Below are 23,698 nucleotides of genomic sequence, written 5' to 3'. Positions count from 1 at the left end.
GGTTCACAATACTGGTGTGGGAAACATTGCCGATATCGTCATTGTGGTGCAGGCGGCAAATATGAGCAACTGGGAGTCCAGCAGAATCACTGGAGACGGCGCAGGAGCAGCTGGTCTACCAGCAAATCCCCACCCAAGGCTGGGCGTTTGGCACAGCAGTTGAGCTGCCACTGGGATTCCCACGTCCCACGTGACAGAGCCTGGGTTTGGCTTCCATCCCACGTGAGAGAGCCAGGGTTTGGCTTCGGTCCCATGTGAGAGAGCCTGGGTTTGGCTTCTGTCCCACGTGAGAGAGCCTGGGTTTGGCTTCCGGCTGAGGCTTCCGCCCTCGCTGCCTGCCGGTGCTCCTCCTGGACGGTAGCAGATGGTGCTTCAGACACCAACGTGGGAGACCTGGTTGGAGTTCCAAGCTCCTGGCTGAGGCCTGGCCCTGTCCAGACTCCTGCAGGCCTTTGGTGAGTAAATCGGTATAATTAGAGCCCTCTCTTTCTCTCTCCCTCTCTCTCTCTCTGTAACTCTGCCTTTCAAATAAAATAAATCCTTAAATGAGGGAAAATGTAGCAAATGCTGGCGCGGATGTTGAGAAAAGGGAATCCCAGTGCGTGCTGTCAGGAGTGTAAGTTCTTGCAGCTGAACGTCGCGCGGTCAGGAAGAGCTGGGGGAGCCTGGCACTTGCGGCACAGTGGATGGGGCTGGAGGCGGTGGTGTTCACTGAAGCTGGCAGACGCAGGACGGTAAATGCCACACGGCTGCCCCTCTGTGTGTGCGTGCGTGTGTGTGTGTGTGTGTGCGCGTGCGCGCGCAGTAACTAGGTCATTGAAATGAACCTGAAATAGTGGCTACTGGAGGCTGGCCTGGGGAGATACTGGACGAGACGGGACTGAGCGGCAAACGCAGTCGTGTGAAAGTCTGCTTCTTGTTTCCCACAGAAGAGCAGGGCAGCTACGACCCGTGATTCAAGAAAGGAAAGGGTTAATTGCCCGATAGGCTTGATTGAAGCAGTGACTCTCTGCTTATTGTATTGTAACCAATAAAATAAAAGTATCTCATGTCAACCCAAAGATACTTAAAATAATTAATTCTAAAATACTGGTTAACTCTGAATAGAATGTGCGTTTTAGTTTCCAGTAACGTCCCTGATTTGTTTTCTTGTATTTTAGATATTTATTTATTTATCTGAAAGGCAGACAAACACAGAGAAGGGAAGAAACAGAAACACAGAAATCTTCCGTTTACTCACTCCCTCCCCAAACAGACACAAGGGCTGAGCCCGGCCAAACTCGCAGCCGGGAACTGCATCCTCGTCTCCCACACGGGCGCCAGGAGCCCGGGCTTGTCAGCCGTCAATCATCTGCTGTCTGCCCTGGAGGGCACTTCAGCAGGAAGCTGAGTGGGAGCCCAGCGGCCAGGAAGCGACCCGACCCCTGGCTATGGGATGCCGGGGCCGCAAGTGGTGGCCTCGCTGTCGGCACTGCCACAGCGATCCTGATTCCTGGATTTGGAAACACACCCTGGGGTAGGGGCTCTGCGTACCGTCTGCAATTCTGCGCGTCGTTACAAAGGAAAAGAGCGCATCTGTACATTGAACAACACGGTGCTATGAAACACTGAAAAATGATCAGTATATCAAACACCCAGTTGAGACAACATTCCTTATTCTTAAATGGTGAGCAAAAAGAAGTATTCCAAGCCAGACTGGCTTTATGAGTACTAAAACATTCTTTTGAATAATGCAAATTTTTCATACAGCAAATAGCAAATGTCAAAAATATGAAGTTTGTGGCTCAGCTGCCGCGTGCAACTCCTGCATCTCCTGGGCACTGGTTCAAGTCCCGGCTGCTCCACTTCCCACCCAGCTCCTGCTGATGCACCTGGGAGAGCAGTGGAAGACGGCCCCAGTGCTGGGGCCCCTGCACCCACGTGGGAGACCCAGTTGCAGTTTCAGGTGCCTGGCATCCACCCAGCATTTTGGGAAGTGAGCCAGCAGATAGAGGATCTCTCTCACCCCTTCTCTCCTTCCCTCTCTCTCTCCCTCCCTCTGCAACCCTGCCTTTCAAATAAATAAATAAATAAATTTTTAAAAATATGAAGTGGATAAAATAACAATTGGTAATATCTCTGATGAATGTAGGCCTTTTTAAAGGATAATCTTTGGAATTTTCTGCACTTTGGAAATAGTTCAAATAATTCAACTCAGTAAAAATATTTTCCTCTACTTCTTTACACACATTCTCTCTTCTTGTGTAATTACCTTAAAGAACACAAAATCATATTACCCACAGAAAGGTAAATTTAGAATAGAAAATATTGTGTCCCATGTATATAAAATGAACATAGGTTGATTGACTGGCATGATTTGTTTCACATTAAATGAACTGATAAATGGCTAGTGCACTTTCAGAATCCAAACCATTGAGGCCAGCGTTGTACGGCACATTGGGCTGCACAGGACACCGGCCTCCCTGATCCGAGTGCTGGCCAGAGTCCTGGCTGCTCTGCTTCTGGCCGATGGCCCAAGCACCTGGGCCCTGCACCCACAGGGGAGACCTGGATGGAGCTGCTGGCTTCTGGCCCAGCCCCAGCTGTAGCCAGCATCTGGAGGGTGAGCCAGGCGATGGAAGATCCCCTCTCTCTCCCTCTGTTGTTCTGCCTTTCAAAGACACAGATGAATCTTTAAAATAGTTTATTTTAAACATTGGAATAAAAATCCAAACTTTTATTGTTACGATTTGTCGTATGTTAAGGGGAAGATTCAATTCAAAGATGACATTTCTGAGCCTTTTATAGTAGATTCTTTATTACGAAGTGCTCACCTATGTCTTCCTCTCGCTGCTGTACGCATGTTCAGTGTGGCCGCTCTCCTACACTGTGTGAAACCAGACCCCGTCACAGCAGTGACTGGCAGCCTGCTGCAGGTCTTCCACGTTATCACGGGAAACGCCTCCATGGCATCTTCCTCAGTTACTTTTTCTGGTTCTTGGTTGCTTGCCAGCAGGGGATGAATTGTTTCAGTGGCCAGGGTCAAGTTGTTGCCCATAGGAAAAAAAAAATTGATACCACTGCAGCCATCAGTCCAAGTTCAATGTCACCATTTAAAGCCCTGGGTAGACCTGCGGTTACTCAGCTGTGCACACATGAGTGGCCTCTCTGGGCAGGAGACCCAGCGACAATGCTGCCCACAGACGCAGCAAATGAGAGCAGAGGAAAGCCGATGGCCCCCAGCATGGGAGATGGCGGGAGCAGGCAAACCCTGAGTTATGTTTGGATTAGTTCAGATTCCCCAAGACACAGGACCTTCCCTCTTTTTGTGTAATGGTGACACCACACCAAGCAATTCAATATAGATTACATGCAGAAAGCTAGTTGACATACGAGAGTGTCCTAGCTGGACATAAAGTGAGAATGGATCAGAAGAGGGAACCGATCTCACCCTCACAGTGAGGAGTCAGGTGGCTTGTCGGAGCTCCTCGTCCTGACACCGCACAGGCTGCGGGGGAAGGTTGGTCACGCTGGAACTGGGTCCCCCAGAGGGCCGGACCCGAGGGGCCCATCTGACAGTGCACCCAGAAACCGAGGGAGAACTGGCGGCACCCGAGAGCCTTCCCCACTGTGGGAGCAGAGCGTCCCGCTTCAGCCCCCCCTCTTACACGGCAGCTGTGTGGACACCGGCTCTGGACGCCACCTGCCGTTTGACCTCTGACATCTTCTGAAATATCGGGCAGGCACCTGCCATTTGACCTCTGACATCTTCTGAAATATCAGGCAGGCATTCCAGCACGACCTCGCCTTGGGCTCGTCTTTTGTGTCCCTCCGAGAATGCCCCTGACTCTAGAACATTCGTGCAGCGAAAGGGAGCTGCCCCTTGGAGGGTCTGCGGCGGCAGCTGGGTGGCACCTGCCAAATGTCCCCTGAAGAGGAGAGAACGGCAGACACTCAAAGGACGCACGCCCACGTCTCAGGAGTGCTTGTGAGGAGGTCTCTGCGCGGGGTGCAACTCTTACAAGGCCCTGTTACAAGGCCCTGCAGCGGAACCTTGTCAATGTCTTGTGCTGACTGAGACAGGCTGTTCTTACGAGAAGTGAAGGCGAGTGCAGCGAAGGAAATGCGACTCTTGAAGCTTCCCCAGAACACAGGCTTTTGCTGTGCACCTCCTTATCACAGACGAGAGGGAGGATGTCCACAGAGGCGAAACGAAGGGGGCCGAGTGGGCCCGAGGCACTCACGTGGGTGTTGAAAATCGGCCCACGAGGAAGGGGCCAGAGACGAGGACTCCTCTCCCACCCTGAGCAGGCAGGGCAGGTCGGGCGGAACACGGCTGTCAGCAGGAAAGGGACACCTGGCCACCGTGAGGCCTGTGCACATCTTCAGTATCACAAGCCAGAGTCAGCGTCCGTCCCCAGGCACAGCCCGGAGGTGCAGGTGCTCAGCCCCGCCCACCGCAGTGCGGCAGTGTCGCAGTGTCGCAGTGTCGCAGTAAGCGGGTTTCTCGCGTTTCTTTTGTTGTCTCGCCATCTGTGAAAGTGAGGTGGACACCGCAGTCTGCAATAGCCTTACGTCGACACGTGTACACACCTTAACCAAATTTATTTCATTGCTCGCACATGCTAACAATCAACTGAGTTGTTGGAAAAATGAAGCTGATAAACTTGCTCAATGCAAGATAACCACAAACCTTCAGTTTGTAGAACATACTGGACCCACAGAGAGCGATAAAGAAAAGTGCAGTTCAGTGAAAATGGAACTGAAATATAGTTATTTTGGTGCAATTTTTTTCAATCAGTGTATACAAGGAATCTTCAATATTTTGTAAAGTGAAACACTTGCAAGATTCAAAATATTCACACAAAAATACATTTAATTTAATACTGTTTTTCCATGAATTTTTCAGTACCTTGTATGTATATACTCACACATGAAAGGAGAAAACCATATAACATAAAACACTTGTATGAAAAAAGCACTGGGGTTGGAACCAGTGGACAATTAGTATTAAGAAACAGTCGCTATGGTTACAGTTAGCTAAAACTACAGGCTGTGGCTGCCACTGCAATAAGCTAACTCACTCGGCAGGCACTCCCTTCAGGTGAGGCGGGGTCCCGGTGGGGTCCCAGTGCCTGCTCTAAGGCAGTAACGAATCTCTCTGCTCAGTGAGCTGACCACCGTCTCCCCGCCTGCAGCTGAGGATCCAGCCAAGGCCGAGAGACAGGCCAGGGTGTGGGCAGCCAAGGCTGGGCCCAGGTGGGCTGCAGAACTGCTGTCCTCCGCACAGTCGGTGAGCAGCCAGGATCAGCTCCCAGTGACCCTAAGGCAGTGCGCACTGGGCACCAGCCCTGGCCCTGAGCAACTTCTCCCCGGCTAGGACCCTCCCCTGACTCCCGCCACGCCCACCAGGCCCCCATCCAATTCCTCCCCTTCTGTCAGCTGCCTTGACACCCGTGTGGTGCCCCAGCTTCTCCTTTCCTTACGTAACCTGTTCCCCAGGGACCGTTTGAGCTATGTGCGGGGAAGAACAATGCCTTCAGTAACGGCTTGTACTGCTGCGCACCACCCAACTCTCTGTTCTCTAGGAAAATTTCAGTGCAGGTTTCTGGGATCATCTGGAACCGTGGGACGCTGGTTCCTCGTGGCTAAGCTCGGAGGAGGCCGTGTGCAATGCCCTCACCAGGAGATTCTTGCCACCCCCACGGTGCAGGGCCCGGAATGTTCCACACATGGGGCCAAGACAGAGATCTACACTATATTCACATAGAAAACGCATGCCCACGTAAGAATCTCCGTTGCATACTCGACTATGGGATGGCGCACTTTCAGAAGGTCTGTCCATTACTGACATCTCCCACTGACGGCTCGGATCTTCCTGGAGAGTCGGTTTGTTCTTGAGTCTAAGAGCAGACAACCCCAGAGTGATGGTGGCAGCTGCCACTCCCCAGCGGTACGAGGACGGTGAGGTGTGCCTCCGTGGGTCAGCACCGGCCCACTCCTGGGTATCCTGGGTATCCTCACTGAACTTTAAGAACTCAGGGATCATATTTAGACAAGGTCGTGGTCAAAGTGGAAGTTCTCTCCTCCCTTCAGAGAAAGGTACCTCCTTCTTTGATGACCTGTTCTTTCCACTGGGATCTCACTCGCAGAGATCTTTCATATAGGTCATGTTTTTTTGACAGAGTGTCTTGGCTTTCCATGCCTGAAATTCTCTTATGGGCTCTTCAGCCAGATACAAATGCCTAAAGGACTGATTCTGAGGCCAGAGTGCTGTTTAGGACATCTGCCATTCTATGAGTCTGCTGTGTATCCTGCTTCCCAGGTTGGATCGTTCTCTCCCTTTTTAATTCTATCAGTTAGTATTAGCAGACACTAGCCTTGTTTATGTGCTCCCTTTGACTCTTAGTCCTTTCATTATGATCAATTGTGAACAGAAATTGATCACTTGGACTAGTGAGATGGCATTGGTACATGCCACCTTGATGGGATTGAATTGGAATCCCCTGGTATGTTTCTATCTCCACCATTTGGGGCAAGTCAGCTTGAGCATGTCCCAAATTGTACATCTCTTCCCTCTCTTATTCCCACTCTTTTATTTAACAGGGATCATTTTTTCAGTTAAGTATCAACACTTAAGAATATGTCAGAGTCGGTGAACTCAAAAGGCTTCCATAGCCTTGGCAGCTCATGACAAGAGCCTAGGGTGATTACTGATGCCATAAACAAGAGTGTAAAATTGTTAAGTCAACAACAGGAGTCACTGTGCACTTAGTCCTCATGGAGGATCTCTGTCCTTAGTGTGCTGTACATTGAGATTTAATGCTATAACTAGTACTCAAACAGTATTTTTCACTTTATGTTTCTGTGTGGGTGCAAACTGTTGAAATCTTTACTTAATGTATGCTAAACTGATCTGTATATAAAGAGAATCGAAAATGAATCTTGATGTGAATGGAAGGGGAGAGGGAGCGGGAAAGGGGAGGGTTGCGGGTTGGAGGGAAGTTATGGGGGGGAAGCCATTGTAATCCATAAGCTGTACTTTGGAAATTTATATTCATTAAATAAAAGTTAAAAAAAAGAACTCAGGGATCATGAATCTTTCTGTTGATTTCAGAAATGTAACTGGAATCATTTCTTATCTTCTCTTCTTGCCCTGTTAAAGTGAAATTTCCCGTAACGCTGATTCCTTTCACTCTGGTTTGAAACCTAATGGAATTGCGTGGGTATCATCATTTTGCAAGGTATTTCCAGTGTTGTAACATACATGTCCTCCATGCATTTCCAGTGTTATAACACACATGTCCTCCATGCATTTCCAGTGTTGTAACACACATGTCCTCCACACATTTCCAGTGTTGTAACACACATGTCCTCCACGCATTTCCAGTGTTGTGACATACATGTCCTCCACGCATTTCCAGTGTTGTAACATACATGTCCTCCACACATTTCCAGTGTTGTAACATACATGTCCTCCACGCATTTCCAGTGTTATAACATACATGTCCTCCATGCATTTCCAGTGTTATAACACACATGTCCTCCATGCATTTCCAGTGTTATAACATACATGTCCTCCACACATTTCCAGTGTTGTAACATACATGTCCTCCACGCATTTCCAGTGTTGTAACACACATGTCCTCCACACATTTCCAGTGTTATAACACACATGTCCTCCATGCATTTCCAGTGTTGTAACATACATGTCCTCCACGCATTTCCAGTGTTGTAACATACATGTCCTCCACACATTTCCAGTGTTATGACATACCTGTCCTCCATGCATTTCCAGTGTTATAACACACATGTCCTCCACACATTTCCAGTGTTATAACACACATGTCCTCCATGCATTTCCAGTGTTATAACACACATGTCCTCCATGCATTTCCAGTGTTGTAACATACATGTCCTCCACGCATTTCCAGTGTTGTAACATACATGTCCTCCATGCATTTCCAGTGTTGTAACACACATGTCCTCCACGCATTTCCAGTGTTATAACATACATGTCCTCCACGCATTTCCAGTGTTGTGACATACATGTCCTCCACGCATTTCCAGTGTTATAACATACATGTCCTCCACGCATTTCCAGTGTTATAACACACATGTCCTCCATGCATTTCCAGTGTTGTAACATACATGTCCTCCACACATTTCCAGTGTTGTAACATACATGTCCTCCACACATTTCCAGTGTTATGACATACCTGTCCTCCATGCATTTCCAGTGTTATAACACACATGTCCTCCACACATTTCCAGTGTTGTAACACACATGTCCTCCATGCATTTCCAGTGTTATAACACACATGTCCTCCATGCATTTCCAGTGTTGTAACATACATGTCCTCCACGCATTTCCAGTGTTGTAACATACATGTCCTCCATGCATTTCCAGTGTTGTAACACACATGTCCTCCACGCATTTCCAGTGTTATAACATACATGTCCTCCACGCATTTCCAGTGTTGTGACATACATGTCCTCCACGCATTTCCAGTGTTATAACATACATGTCCTCCACGCATTTCCAGTGTTATAACACACATGTCCTCCATGCATTTCCAGTGTTGTAACATACATGTCCTCCACACATTTCCAGTGTTGTAACATACATGTCCTCCACACATTTCCAGTGTTATAACACACATGTCCTCCATGCATTTCCAGTGTTATAACACACATGTCCTCCATGCATTTCCAGTGTTGTGACATACATGTCCTCCATGCATTTCCAGTGTTGTAACACACATGTCCTCCACGCATTTCCAGTGTTATAACACACATGTCCTCCATGCATTTCCAGTGTTATAACACACATGTCCTCCACGCATTTCCAGTGTTGTGACATACATGTCCTCCACGCATTTCCAGTGTTGTAACATACATGTCCTCCACACATTTCCAGTGTTGTAACATACATGTCCTCCACGCATTTCCAGTGTTATAACATACATGTCCTCCATGCATTTCCAGTGTTATAACACACATGTCCTCCATGCATTTCCAGTGTTATAACATACATGTCCTCCACACATTTCCAGTGTTGTAACATACATGTCCTCCACACATTTCCAGTGTTATGACATACCTGTCCTCCATGCATTTCCAGTGTTATAACACACATGTCCTCCACACATTTCCAGTGTTGTAACACACATGTCCTCCATGCATTTCCAGTGTTATAACACACATGTCCTCCACGCATTTCCAGTGTTGTGACATACATGTCCTCCACGCATTTCCAGTGTTATAACATACATGTCCTCCATGCATTTCCAGTGTTGTAACACACATGTCCTCCACGCATTTCCAGTGTTATAACATACATGTCCTCCACGCATTTCCAGTGTTGTGACATACATGTCCTCCACGCATTTCCAGTGTTATAACATACATGTCCTCCACGCATTTCCAGTGTTATAACACACATGTCCTCCATGCATTTCCAGTGTTGTAACATACATGTCCTCCATGCATTTCCAGTGTTGTAACACACATGTCCTCCACGCATTTCCAGTGTTATAACATACATGTCCTCCACGCATTTCCAGTGTTGTGACATACATGTCCTCCACGCATTTCCAGTGTTATAACATACATGTCCTCCACGCATTTCCAGTGTTGTGACATACATGTCCTCCACGCATTTCCAGTGTTGTGACATACATGTCCTCCATGCATTTCCAGTGTTGTGACATACATGTCCTCCACACATTTCCAGTGTTATAACATACATGTCCTCCACGCATTTCCAGTGTTGTAACATACATGTCCTCCATGTCCCATCACATCTTTGTAAGACATGCATGCGTGCACGTGTGAATGTGTACACGGATGTGTTTATTTCTAAACTAACAGCACTGCAGTCTTGCAGTCAGATGCTAAGTGTAGCAAGTGATGGAAAAATGGGACGTGGAGGTGCCACTCCCTCCACGTGGCTTCCAGCCCTCCCTCTGATGTGGACAGAATGATGGCACCCCGCTCCCCAGCGACAAACCGGACACAAGCCTCACGTTGCAGCCCAGCCTGTGGTGGGACTGTATTTAGAGACAGGCCTTTCAGGAAGTACTCAGACTGAGAGAAGTCAGGAGGGCGAGGCCCTCACCCAAAGGTAGCTCTCTCTTCTCTGTCTCCCTTCACGCACTGCACACGGCAGGAGGCAGTGTCCACAGCCAGGACGAGAGCCCGAGAGGGCGGGCACCCTGTTCCCAGACTGGCAGCCTCAGCACTGCGATTCTCTGCCCCAGCTGCAGCCAGTCGCTGCCCGGGGCCGCTGGCCGTGAGTCGGCTCCTCTGTGTAGCAGTCGGAGTCGTGCCCGGGACCATCTCCCACCTGAGGCCACCTTCCTGCTCTTGTTGGTGCTTCTAGAACTCTCTGGATGAAAGACACTTCCACTGCAGGACATTTACTACCAATCAGTGCAGCAGGAGCAAAATGTGTAAGAAACAGAACAATGGAAACCGCATCCTAAGACATCCCAGCATACACATCTCTGTCATTTCAATTGTGGTGACAGTGTCTCAGTATAGAATCAAAAGAAAATAGCAGTCTCTCCTCACCACCCCAACTTCTCCCAGGCAAGCTCTGGTTGTTACCCCAATATCACTTGTACGCAGGGAAAAGCAATGCCTTCTACCTCCTCCTGCCTCGATTTCGAGTGTGAGGATGGAGTTCAAATTGCAAAGAGGGGCCGGCGCTGTGGCGCAGCGGGTTAACGCCCTGGCCTGAAGCACCAGCATCCCATATGGGTGCCAGTTCTAGTCCCAGCTACTCCACTTCTGATCCAGCTCTCTATTATGGCCTGGGAAAGCAGTAGAAGACGGCCCAAGTCCTTGGGACCCTGCACCCACGTGGGAGACCCAGAAGAAGCTCCTGGCTTCAGATTGGCGCAGCTCCAGCCATTGAGGCCATCTGAGGAGTGAACCAGTGGATGGAAGACTCCTCTCTCTCTCTGCCGCTCCTCTCTCTGTGTAACTCTGACTTTCAAATAAATAAATAAATCTTTTAAAATAAAATAAAAAATAAATTGCAAAGAGAGTTCTGCTTTTCTAATGGTGCTTTGATTAGAAGTTTGCACATCTGTGCGCTCCTAGTGGTTACAGGAGCTTGCTCTGCCCACGGTGACCCTGTGTGGCTGAGCTGGGGTGGCCACGTCTGTTCTCAGCCATGTTGCAGCTCCTGCTGGTTGCTCAGGGGAGATGTGCGGCGTCCTCTCCTGCAGGTTCAGCCTGGAACTGCAGGAGGAGGAAGCATGGAAGATCCTTCCAAGGAGGTAAAGCTTCAAGCCTGTCTGTACAACCTGTGCTAGGACTTTCCACGATGCATTTCATCCTGGTACGTGTGGAAGTTGAGCTCATATGCAGGTGCAGTGTCATGCAGTGTGTTGTTCGGGAAGCCACAGCAAAGCAGGCTAGAGGGTCTTCAGGCATTTGCTCACTCCCAGTCCTTTTAGGGGAGTGCATGTGCTGCAGATCTTGCCAGAGCAAACACTGGGAGGCCAAGGTCAAAGCTACTGAAAAGAGCACATGGGGGAGGGGGGAGGCGGGACTGGAGCAAGGGGGCCGCTGGGCGCAGGGCATCCACAGGCACAGTCACCGACTGCAGGCCAGCCAGGCTCGTCTCGGTGGGGCTGGGAGGTTAGGGTAAGGGCACGCGGTCCCTCTCTCTGCCGAGCGTCCTCTCTCTGCTCCAGGGGCTCACGTTACTTCCCTGGCGGAGCTCGGCACTGGACCAAGCTGACCGCGGGATGCAGTAATCCTCCTGCCCGGGAGATGCCCACAGGTGTCACACCTGGAAGGGACGAGCGGCCCCTCACAGCTGTGGAGTGGGTGGACACTCACCCCTCCTCACAGGCGTGGAGTGGGTGGACACGCCCCCCCTCACAGCTGTGGAGTGGGTGGACACGCCCCCCCTCACAGGCGTGGAGTGGGGGGACACAACCCCCCTCACAGCTGTGGAGTGGAAGGGACACTCGCCCCCCTCACAGCTGTGGAGTGGATGGACACACAGCCTCTCCTCACAGCCTGGAGTGAATGGACACTCACCCCCCTCACAGCCTGGAGTGGATGGACACTCACCCCCCTCACAGCCTGGAGTGGATGGACACTCACCCCCCTCACAGCCTGGAGTGGATGGACTCGCCCCCCCTCACAGCTGTGGAGTGGATGGACACTCGCCCCCCCTCACAGCTGTGGAGTGGAAGGACACAACCCCCCTCACAGCTGTGGAGTGGAAGGGACACTCACCCCCCTCACAGCCTGGAGTGGAAGGGACAAGCAGCCCCTCACACGCGTGGAGTGGAAGGACACAACCCCCCTCACAGCTGTGGAGTGGATGGACACGCCCCCCCCTCACAGCCTGGAGTGGAAGGGACACACGGCCCCTCACAGGCGTGGAGTGGAAGGGACAAGCAGTCCCTCACAGCTGTGGAGTGGATGGACACTCACCCCCCCTCACAGCCTGGAGTGGATGGACACTCACCCCCCCTCACAGCCTGGAGTGAAAGGGACAAGCAGCCCCTCACAGGCGTGGAGTGGATGGACACACCCCCCCTCACAGCCTGGAGTGGATGGACACGTCCCCCCTCATAGCTGTGGAGTGGATGGACACGTCCCCCCTCATAGCTGTGGAGTGGATGGACACGCCCCCCCTCACAGCTGTGGAGTGGAAGGGACACTCGCCCCTCCTCACAGCTGTGGAGTGGATGGACACTCACCCCCCTCACAGCCTGGAGTGAAAGGGACACTCACCCCCCTCACAGCTGTGGAGTGGATGGACACGCCCCCCCCTCACAGCCTGGAGTGAAAGGGACAAGCAGCCCCTCACAGGCGTGGAGTGGATGGACACACCCCCCCTCACAGCCTGGAGTGGATGGACACGTCCCCCCTCACAGCTGTGGAGTGGATGGACACGCCCCCCCTCACAGCCTGGAGTGGAAGGGACACTCACCCCCCCTCACAGCCTGGAGTGGATGGACACACCCCCCCTCACAGCTGTGGAGTGGATGGACACGTCCCCCCTCACAGCCTGGAGTGGAAGGGACACTCGCCCCCCCTCACAGGCGTGGAGTGGATGGACACTCGCCCCTCCTCACAACTGTGGAGTGGATGGACACACCCCCCTCACAGCTGTGGAGTGGATGGACACACCCCCCCTCACAGGCGTGGAGTGGATGGACTCGCCCCCCTCACAGGCATGGAGTGGGTGGACACGTCCCCCCTCACAGCTGTGGAGTGGATGGACACTCGCCCCCCTCACAGGCGTGGAGTGGATGGACTCGCCCCCCTCACAGGCATGGAGTGGGTGGACACGTCCCCCCTCACAGCTGTGGAGTGGATGGACACGCCCCCCCTCACAGCCTGGAGTGGAAGGGACACACGGCCCCTCACAGCCCTGGAGAGCAACAACAGGACGCACAGCCAGGCCCACGCGTGGATGGAGCTGGCCGGTCATCCAGCGTCACACAAGGCCGCTCGGAGCAGGGTGGATGCTGAGGCCTTCCAACACGGCGCTGTCACCCCCACCGTGGGGGTTCCAACATTCGTGGACATGGAGCCACAGGTAAGTTTCTTTGGATGCAAAAATGTTTCAAAACTCATGCAATGAGGGCTCCTCAAAAAGTTCATTAAAAACTATGTATGGATTCCAAGAATGTTTTGCATCAAAATTAAGCTAATTCAGGTTCCAGGAGGTTTTGAAGTGCGATATATTCTTAGTGTGCTTCATATTTAGATGAGCAAATAAATAAGAAATGAATTTTTAACCTGCAGTCATTTGGTTCTAGAAGTTTCTTTTTTTTTCTTGTTAGATTTATTTATTTTACTTGCAAATCAGAGTTACACAGAGAGAGAAGGAGAGGCAGAGAGAGAGAGAGAGAGAGAGAGAGAGAGAGAGAGAGAGGTCTTCCATCTGCTGGTTCACTCTCCAGATGCCCGCAATGGCTGGAGCTGTGCCGATCCAAAGCCAGGAGCCAGGAGCTTCTTCCAGGTCTCCCACGTGGGTGCTGGGGGCTAAGGACTTGGGCCATCTTCTACTGCTTTCCCAGGCCACAGCAGAGAGCTGGATTGGAAGTGGAGCAGCCGGGTCCCAAATCGGCGCCCATTTGGTATGCCAGCACTGCAGGCAGCAGCTTTACCCACTACCCCACAGCACTGGCCCCTAGTTCTAGAAGTTTCATCACCAGCATTTGACGCTATTTCAGGTTTTATGCCATACAAAGGAGATACTGTAATGATTCAAGCTGTATTTGATCTCTGCTGTGGTGAGAATTCTGGGTTTGCAGAACGTGCAGAGGTATTTCTAGTTCTCACTGAAAGGGCCACCGGCAGTGACAAGCCAGTGGCCATGGGCACCCGGCCATGAGTGGGGCTCAGCGTGGGCACTGATGCTGTGCCCCCTGAACCAAGAACGGGCTCCTTGGAGAGGCGGCCGGTTTCCAGTGCGGGGAAAAGGAGGTGCGATGAACCCCTGGGCGTCCGGTGCCACAGAGGCAGATTGTTCTGTAGAACACTGGGTAATGACAAGTCCTGTAGCGTCCACCATGCAGGGCCTCCCTCGCAATTGTGACTATTGATTAATGAGTGCATTGGATAAAAATTCATTAGCTTACTGAAAATCCATGGAAATCAGGAAAGGAGAGACTGGTGATGGTGCTGTGGGAGGTCCTGGCCAGCAGCTCAGACGGGGGCTGGAGAGGTCGCCGGAGAGGTCGCCAGGCAACAGAGTAAAACCCACTCGGCTCTGACCACGAAACGCGTCGTCTGCTCCTAAATAACGCACAAGGTTGTGCCAGAAGAAACAAGCAGGAGAACCTCGGCACTCGCCTCTCCTCCACCAGTTTCCTTCCCACCTCGCACACTGGTCGGGTCCTCTTCTCTGCGTCAGCAGTTCTGCCGTCCCACTGGTCGCCGGCACCATCCAAGCGCAGGTATTGTTGATGGAACCGTGAGAGCGTTAGTGATGGAAACTACATACTTACACCTGGGTCATTTATTCTGAAAACCTTAGAGCTTCTACAGCATTTTAAATTGAATACAATTCCAGGATATTTGCATCTCATGAGAATTACCGACGTATAAACTTAGTGAATGGCCGTAAATATCATCATAGGAGTTCTGGAGGATTGATTTCTCAAAAGGAGCTCCTGGTAGAGCGTGCGTGCCACGTGCGGAACGTATCTTAAGATGCAGAAAACATCCTGTTGATTTGATCTTGGCAGCTTACAGGTCTCCAGGACGCATCCATGTCATGAAGGTTTTCCAATTGGTGAGCATAGAGTTGTTCATAGCAGGTTTTTTTTTTTGTTTTTTTTTTTTTGACAGGCAGAGTGGACAGTGAGAGAGAGAGACAGAGAGAAAGGTCTTCGTTTTGCCATTGGTTCACCCTCCAACGGCTGCCACGGCCAGCGCCACACTGATCCAAAGCCAGGAGCCAGGTGCTTCTCCTGGTCTCCCATGGGGTGCAGGGCCCAAGGACCTGGGCCATCCTCCACTGCCCTCCCGGGCTACAGCAGAGAGCTGGCCTGGACGAGGGGCAGCCGGGACAGAATCCAGTGCCCTGACCGGGACTAGAACCCGGTGTGCCGGCACCGCAGGCAGAGGATTAGCCTATTGAGCCGCGGCGCCGGCCTTTAGCAGTTTCTTATGAACCTTTGTATTTCCCTGGTGTCAATTGCAATGTCCCCTTTTCAGCTCTAATTAGCCTTATTTTTATATTTAAGTGTGTAGGCATTTTCCAGAGGAGTTTGATCGTATCTGCTGGAGTGTAAAATATGCACATAGCTATTTCCTCACTGGTCTGCCTGATAGAAGACCTCCCACGGGCACAGTTGTTAAAGTCGCAGCAGCGGAGTGCCGGGTGGCCGGGTGACAGCCACCAGGAAGGAGGAGGCGCCCGCAGCTGCGGGAGTGGAAGGTGACCCTTCTGCTTCCCCAGTGGCACAGCGGCGGCCTGGCCCAGGCCTGACTACAAGGGGAGAGGAGATGCCAACTACCGACTGGGCCATCAGGTTTTGGAGCTGTTGGGAAACACCAGGGCAGGCCTTGCCGTTTACCGCAACAAAGCGTTGTTATCTCAGCTGCTCGAGTCGGAAGTCTTGGGCCTGGTGCCCGTGCTCCGTTTCATCGGAATTTGCTCCTGGGGTTGAATCTAAGCCGTCTCGGGGGAGGCCCTGGAGGGAGTGTGTGCGCAGCTTGGCTCCGCGTGTTCACAAACTCCAGACCCCAACACTGCAGGTCGGACATGGCTGTCCCTTGCTGGTGTCCGCGTGGAGACTTTAGGGTCCCTGCACCTTCTGCACGCTGGCTCCTCAAGGTCTCTTCCCCCTTGCATCTGTCTAAGCTCTGCCTGACGGCTGCCACGGACGGGTCCACACAGATGAACTCAGCGCAAGCTGTCGGCAACCTGACATCGGCAAAGCGCTTGGCAGCAGTACTCAGATCAGGTGCTGACTAAATAACCAGGAGACAAAATCTCGGAAGAGGGAGGGCACCTCTGGACTTCTGTCCGCTGGAGTTGTCAGTGCAGGGAACCTGGCCCCAGGACCTGGGAGTCGTGAACGCCTACCCCGTCCGTCTCCTGGTGTTGAGCTCCCAACTGGTAAACCAGGCAGGTACTTGCTGGTCTTTGGGACAGCCAGTTCCTCCGTCTTCTCCCGGTTCTTCCTACACCTGTGCAGGTGAATCATGTCACCACCCCCTTTCCTCCAAATATCTTCATAAAGAGGTTCCCAGGGCCGGCGCCGCAGCTCACTTGACTAGTCCTCCACCTGTGGCTCCCGCACCCCGGGTTCTAGTCCCGGTCAGGGCGCTGGATTCTGTCCCAATTGCTCCTCTTCCAGTCCAGCTCTTTGCTAAGGTCCGGGAGTGCAGTGGAGGATGGCCCTGCACCCGCGTGGGAGACCAGGAGGAAGCACCTGGCTCCTGGCTTCGGATTGGCGCAGCATGCAGGCCGTGGCGGCCATTTGGGAGGTGAACCAATGGAAGGAAGACCTTTCTCTCTCTCTCTCTCTCTCTCTCTCTCTCTCTCTCTAAATCTGCCTGTCAAAAAAAGAGGTTCCCGGTCTCCCCTGGGAAACCCCGTCAGCTGACAGATCGCATGATGCAGGGACAGGCAGAGGAGCCGCTTTGCTGAGTGAGTGGCCCGTGTGTCAGTGCAGACCTCGCTGCTGTCTGTACCACGTCTGAGTCCCTCCGCAGAGAGGCGCAGCCTGGCTTCCCCGCAGGTTGCAGTCCGTTGGGTCCCTCCTGTCCTCAGCACCGCTCACCCACCTCCAGGGTCGCAGCGCCCTCCTGCAGCGGCTATACTCGCGGGCAGAGCCCGCCTCAGACGTCCAGAGGCAGCCTGCGGCCCAGCTGAGCTGACTGCTAGGTTCTGACCCTGCTCTGGGGACCTGTTCGCACGCTGTGCACCAAATCCACTCGGGAAGCCCTTTCCGGTTTATTGTGTTCAGCAGTGCGTAGACAATGCCTGTTCCTAGGTTTGCACATGCATGCACAGATTCTTTTATTCTGAGTTGTGTGCAATGGGAGACAGAGCCAGCCAAGATTTGAGCAGGTGGTCTGATGTCACCGCTGCCACTGAATCAGAAAAACCATGGACAGCACAGCAGGGGTGGCACGCGTGTGTGACCCTGACATGCCTTGGCGTGGCCGTCTCGGCATTCCTGCCCCCACGGCAGCGTGCGGCTCGCGTTTTGTCACGTCTCCCTGAGAGACAGCAGCCCCAGCACACGCGTGCAGGGTCTTTCAGAGCTGCAGCCTGCACTTTTCCAGGCGCGTCCCCCGCAGCCAACATCCTGCAAGGCTTTCTCTGCTGAAACAGCCGGTGCAAATACCCCACAACAGTAATTTTCTTCTCCTTCTTCCTCTTTAGAAATAGATTTTTAAAAAGATTTATTTACTTATTTGAAAGACAGAGGGAGAGAGAGAGGGAGAGACAGAGATCCTCTATCTGCTGGTTCACTCCCCAAATGGCCACAAGGACCAGGGCTGGGCCAGGCCAAAGCTGGGAGCCAGGCTCTCCTCCTAGGCTGACAGGGGCCCAAGTGCTTGGGCTAATCTCCCACAGCCTTTCCAGGAGCACTAGAAGGGAGCTAGACTGGCAGTGGACGTGGAGAATCTTGGACTTGAACCAGCACTCTGAAGGAGTGCCAGGGTCACTTAACCTGCGGCACCACATGCTGGCTCCTACCATTAGACTTCTCTGAAAAATGAAGTTGTGCACAGGGTTGCAGTACACAAAATACAGATCACCTTTGTTTAAGCAGAAGAGGGGTACAGAGCCACGCCCTGGTGTCCTTACGTTCACAGCCCTGGAATGGCTGGATGTGCTCCCTGGGATCACCCCGGGACATTTGGAACCCACTTTTTTATTTTATAAAGATATATGTATTTATTTATTTATTTGACAGGTAGAGTTACAGACAGTGAGAGAGAGAGACAGAGATAAAGGTCTTCCTTCTATTGGTTCACCCTCCAAATGATCGCAACGGTCGGTGCAGCACCCATCTGAAGCCGGGAGCCAGGTGCTTCTCCTGGTCTCCCACGGGGTGCAGGCACCCAAGCACTTGGCCATCCTCCACTGCCCTCCCAGGCCACAGCAGAGAGCTGGCCTGGAGGAGGGAGGAGGAGCAACCTGGACTAGAACTGGCGCCCATGTGGGATGCCGTTGACGCAGGCGGAGGATTAACCTGGTGCGCCACAGCGCCGGCCCCTGGAACCCACTTTGGAGAACGCTTTTCCCGTGGCCCCAGCCCGTCACAGGCAGAGTGGGAGAGCAGCTTCCTGCTGGGATGTGGGGGATTCTTGAGTCTGCACCCTGGGATCCCACGGCAAAGCTCACCTGTGGTCTGGATGGCTCTCACTTGTCCTGAACCCCAGGGTGCAAACCCCAGCAAATGTGAGAGGTGTGAGCCATCCACATCAGACAATATGGAATCCCAGGGTTCAAACCCTGGCACGCTGAGAGGCATGGGCCATCTGCAGTATACATGGGCTTCAACATGGAATCCCAGGGTGCAGACCCCAACATGTGTGAGAGGCATGGGCCACCCACATGAGACATGGGCTTCAACATGGAATCCCAGGGTCCAGACCCCAGCACACGTGAGAGGTGTGAACCACCCACATGAGACATGGGCTTCAACATGGAATCCCAGGGTCCAGACTCCAGCACACGTGAGAGGTGTGAACCACCCACATCATACATGGGCTTCAACATGGAATCCCAGGGTGCAGACCCCAGCACACGTGAGAGGCATGGGCCACCCACATGAGACATGGGCTTCAACATGGAATCCCAGGGTCCAGACCCCAGCACACGTGAGAGGTGTGAACCACCCACATGAGACATGGGCTTCAACATGGAATCCCAGGGTCCAGACCCCAGCACACGTGAGAGGTGTGAACCACCCACATCATACATGGGCTTCAACATGGAATCCCAGGGTCCAGACTCCAGCACACGTGAGAGGCGTGAACCACCCACATCATACATGGTTCAGACCCTGCAGGAGCAACGCTCATCCACATGCCCCCCCAACACACAAATGTGACCTGCTGTAAGGCGTGGTGACTCACAACCACAACTCCAGGTCAATGCATCTATCCAGACACAGCAAAGACATAATAATATCAAGTGCACAATGAGATTATTTTTGTAAGCCACAGTTTTTAAATTCTATTTAGAACTTTCTTGTTAATTTTCTGAATTTTATTCAAGTAACTTTTGATAAATTTTTTACATGTTTGCCAATTTCAATTTTAAATATTGGTGAAAAATGCAAGTTTAGCATGTTCAATCAATATTCTTGAAACATTATTTGTGGAACTGTAATTGAAAATGTTATCATAAATTTGAGGTCTTTTATTGTGATATGTAAACATATATATCCTTCAGTAGATTTTTTTTTCAAAATTCCAAATATATATTAAAGCATGGTGATAAAAATTGCATGGTTATGCTATGTTTTATAGCATTCCTTTGAATAATTTTCTATACTTCTTTTGCAAATTTTAATATTTGTATTTCACAAAAATTATAGCTATAGGGATATTCTATTATCATTTTCTTGAAATAAAAGAGAAGTTTGCTAGTTTAACATCTGTGAAATCATTCAGCATCAGCTAATTTTGAAGTTCCAGCCAGAAGTGACAGAGATTTTGGAGGAAACATTGCAAATTATTTCATTAGACATTTGTAAGCATTTAGCTCTCGGTTAAGCATCAAAAGATTGATTGCATGCCCTTAGGGTGTTTTATGCTTTATTACAAAGATAAATATCTTGTTCAGATTCACACAACTACTAAGCATCAGAACTAAGGATAAAACAGGATTTTGAATCCACGTTACTGCACGTGTGGGTGTATTTAACTGGAAACCAGGACACACATACATTTAAAGTAATTTTCCACCTGGAATCCAGAGGAATTGTGTCTAATGCCAATAGAGAGTGGTGTAGACTTGTTATCCCATTTATCACCACGCCACAGGCAGGCGGGATGACGACACCACGGGGCTGTGGGGCTGCATTGTCTCACCATGAGCACCCCTGCCCGCTGGCCGAGTGACACCTGCTGCTCTTTAGGGTCCTTTCACGGTCAGGTAGATCCCGATCAGCAGCCCAGCTCTGCTGCTCTCGGTCATAACACTTTGAAAGAAATAAGTCAGCTATTTCTGCGGACTACAGCATAAGCAAATTCACTCCAGAAATTTAGAACAGAATGTCTGGTGGGGATGAGAAATTGAACATAGATTAGAGAATTTTTTCTATAAACTAAAATGAAGACCAAAGATATTAGCAAAACAACAACAAAAACATACACACAAACAAAAACTGAGAAAATTAAAAATATAAAATTCTGGTGCAGAGAAAGAACACACCGATTATGCTGTAATTGCACCATGAAATAATGTATAGAAAAGAAAATCTAAAGCTACATGTATGTTAGTATCACAAACATTGTTTAGCAAAAGGTAGGTTACCAGAAAATAAGTACTATGTGATTCCATTCCTAGAATTTGTGGAAAGGTAAAGCTAAACGATCCTGTTTCCATGGTTACATCTGTGAGAGCTGTAATGGCAGGCAGCAAGTGTAGGGCAGCCCTGGGAATGGATTGGGAGCCAGGCGTGCACGGGCATCTGCCTGGGTATTGTGCACACGGGTGGGACAGTCACGTGAGCCTTCCATGAATGTGCACATATGATGTGCACATGGGTGGAGTGATCACATGAGTCCTCCATGGGTTGGGTAAGCATGATGGGCACATGGGTGGGACGAGGGCATGCGTTTTCCTTGGGCTGTGCACGAATGATGGGCACATGGGTGGGACGATGCTACACAACTCCCTCAAGCTGTACATGTATGATGGCACATGGGTGAGATGATTGGTAAACCTTCACTGAGCCACACACACGTGACTCAGTGAACTGATGGCATAAAATTCACTGAGCTGTACAGGCATGATGCAAGCATTTGATACACGCAATTCTTTTTTTTTTTTTTTTTTTTGACAGGTAGAGTGGACAGTGAGAGAGAGCGAGAGAGAGAGAGAGAGAGAGAGAGAGAAAGGTCTTCCTTTGCCATTGGTTCACCCCCAATGGCCGCTGAGGCCGGCACACTGCGCTGATCCAAAGCCAGGAGCCAGGTGCTTCCTCTTGGTCTCCCATGCAGGTGCAGGGCCCAAGCACTTGGGCCATCCTCCACTGCACTCCCTGGCCACAGCAGAGAGCTGGCCTGGAAGAGGGGCAACCAGGACAGAATCTGGAGCCCTGACCAGGACTAGAACCCGGTGTGCCAGTGCCGCAGGTGGAGGATTAGCCTATTGAGCCTCGGCACTGGCCACATGCGATTCTTAATAAAATGTTTTAGGGTGACTATGTTTTAGCCTAGTACGACAGTGCATCATTTTTCTCTTTTAATAATTTTCCTATTTAAAAAAGATTGTCAGCCCAATTAATAAAAATGGGAAAACTGCCTCAAGCAACAACTGAAAAGAACACAGAGAAGGCATGAACAAACAAAGCAGATCCTGGCCTGCCCTTGTCTTCCACTGCCTCCCCCAGGCTCTGCACAGCTGAGGGCTGAGATCAGTGACCCTGGACGACCACGAGGAATATTCCTAAAAGCATCCTCTTAGACATGGGGAAACCACAGCCATGCTCCCGGGATGCCAGGACACCTGCAGCTCCCCTGCTGCGCCGGGCCTTAGAGCCGCCACCCAAGAGGGGGCCCTGCTCTGATCTGCAGACCGCAGAGCTGGGAATCGACAAAGACCAATGATAACAGGCATTAATGTGACGAAATGAAGACTTGCTTTACACAAAGCTACAACAGATAGAAAATAATGACAGAAAATTTCACCCACACAAACTCAGGAATATACTTACAAAATCCTACACGATGAAAATCCCCAAACGCTCCTGCAAAACACAGAAGTAGATTCGAACAAATAGAAAACATCCTGTTCTGTGATAGAATGGTTCCGCATCCTACAAACATCAGGTTTCCCCAAGTTACAATGAGCTCTTGATGTGATACCAGGAATATTCCAACAACATTATTCCAGGAGCTACAAACAAGGAGTTTAGCTTACGTTAAAGAAGAAGCAGGCCGGCACCACGGCTCACTAGGCTAATCCTCTGCCTGAGGCGCCGGCACACCGGGTTCTAGTCCCCGTCATGGCGCTGGATTCTGTCCCGGTTGCCCCTCTTCCAGGCCAGCTCTCTGCTGTGGCAAGGGAGTGCAGTGCAGGATGGCCCAAGTGCTTGGGCCCTGCACCCCATGGGAGACCAGGAAAAGCACCTGGCTCCTACCATCGGATCAGCACAGTGTGCTGGCCACAGCGCGCCGGCTGCAGCAGCCATTGGAGGGTGAACCAACGGCAAAGGAAGACCTTTCTCTCTGTCTCTCTGTCTCTCACTGTCCACTCTGCCTGTCAAAAAAAAAAAAAAAAAAAAGAATCGTTTGCATCATGCATGTACAGCGTTTCATACTGTTTGAACACTAAACACAGCAGAAAAATGCAGAACAGTGCATTCTACTACACTGAATTGGAAACACACAGAGCTCCTGGCTTCAGCCTGGCCCAGACCTACCAGAAGAGTGAACCAGCAGATGGGAGATTCTCTCTCGCCAGGCCAAAGGAGAGGGTCAGGGTCGCCAGTAAGGTAGAATCACCCGCCACACTTCTCCCTGATCAGAACAGCTGCATGACAGATCCGATGCACAGTGAAGGTGCTCGCCATCGCTCCAGAACTCAGGGACTCTAACCGGAGCGGATGTTCCGAAGACCTAGTGGTTAAACCCAGGAATCAAGTCAATGTAGAGACCTTCTGGGCTCCTCCCCTGTACTGATGTAAACCACAGGGGGGCCTGTGCATCCGTTCTCTGCTCGCGCTCCTGGTCACCCACAGCCTTCTCTGCAGGCGTCACTCCGTCCCACCCGTGCCTGCCACTGTGCTGCCCCAGGACTGGAAACCTGAGCTGGGGCCACCTCCCCCGCTTCCTCACAGCGCTCCCCTTCCGCTCACTGCGCCCCGTGTCACTGCTGCCAGGCAGTGTGTGGCACTAGAGGATGTTTCAGTCCACGTCTCTAGGATGGAGACACCTGTTGCAGGCACCCAAGCTCCTCCAACCTTGCTTCAGTCATTGCCTTCTGTTGGCATCAGACGTAACTGAACAGTTGTGTTCGTGGGCCTGGGCT

Source organism: Oryctolagus cuniculus, chromosome 16 (genome assembly GCF_051225735.1).
Source record: "Oryctolagus cuniculus isolate XC-2025 breed Fujian yellow rabbit chromosome 16, ASM5122573v1, whole genome shotgun sequence".
NCBI classification, from domain to species: domain Eukaryota; kingdom Metazoa; phylum Chordata; class Mammalia; order Lagomorpha; family Leporidae; genus Oryctolagus; species Oryctolagus cuniculus.
The sequence above is the reverse complement of the archived record's forward strand: the minus strand, read 5'-3'. Positions refer to the sequence as shown.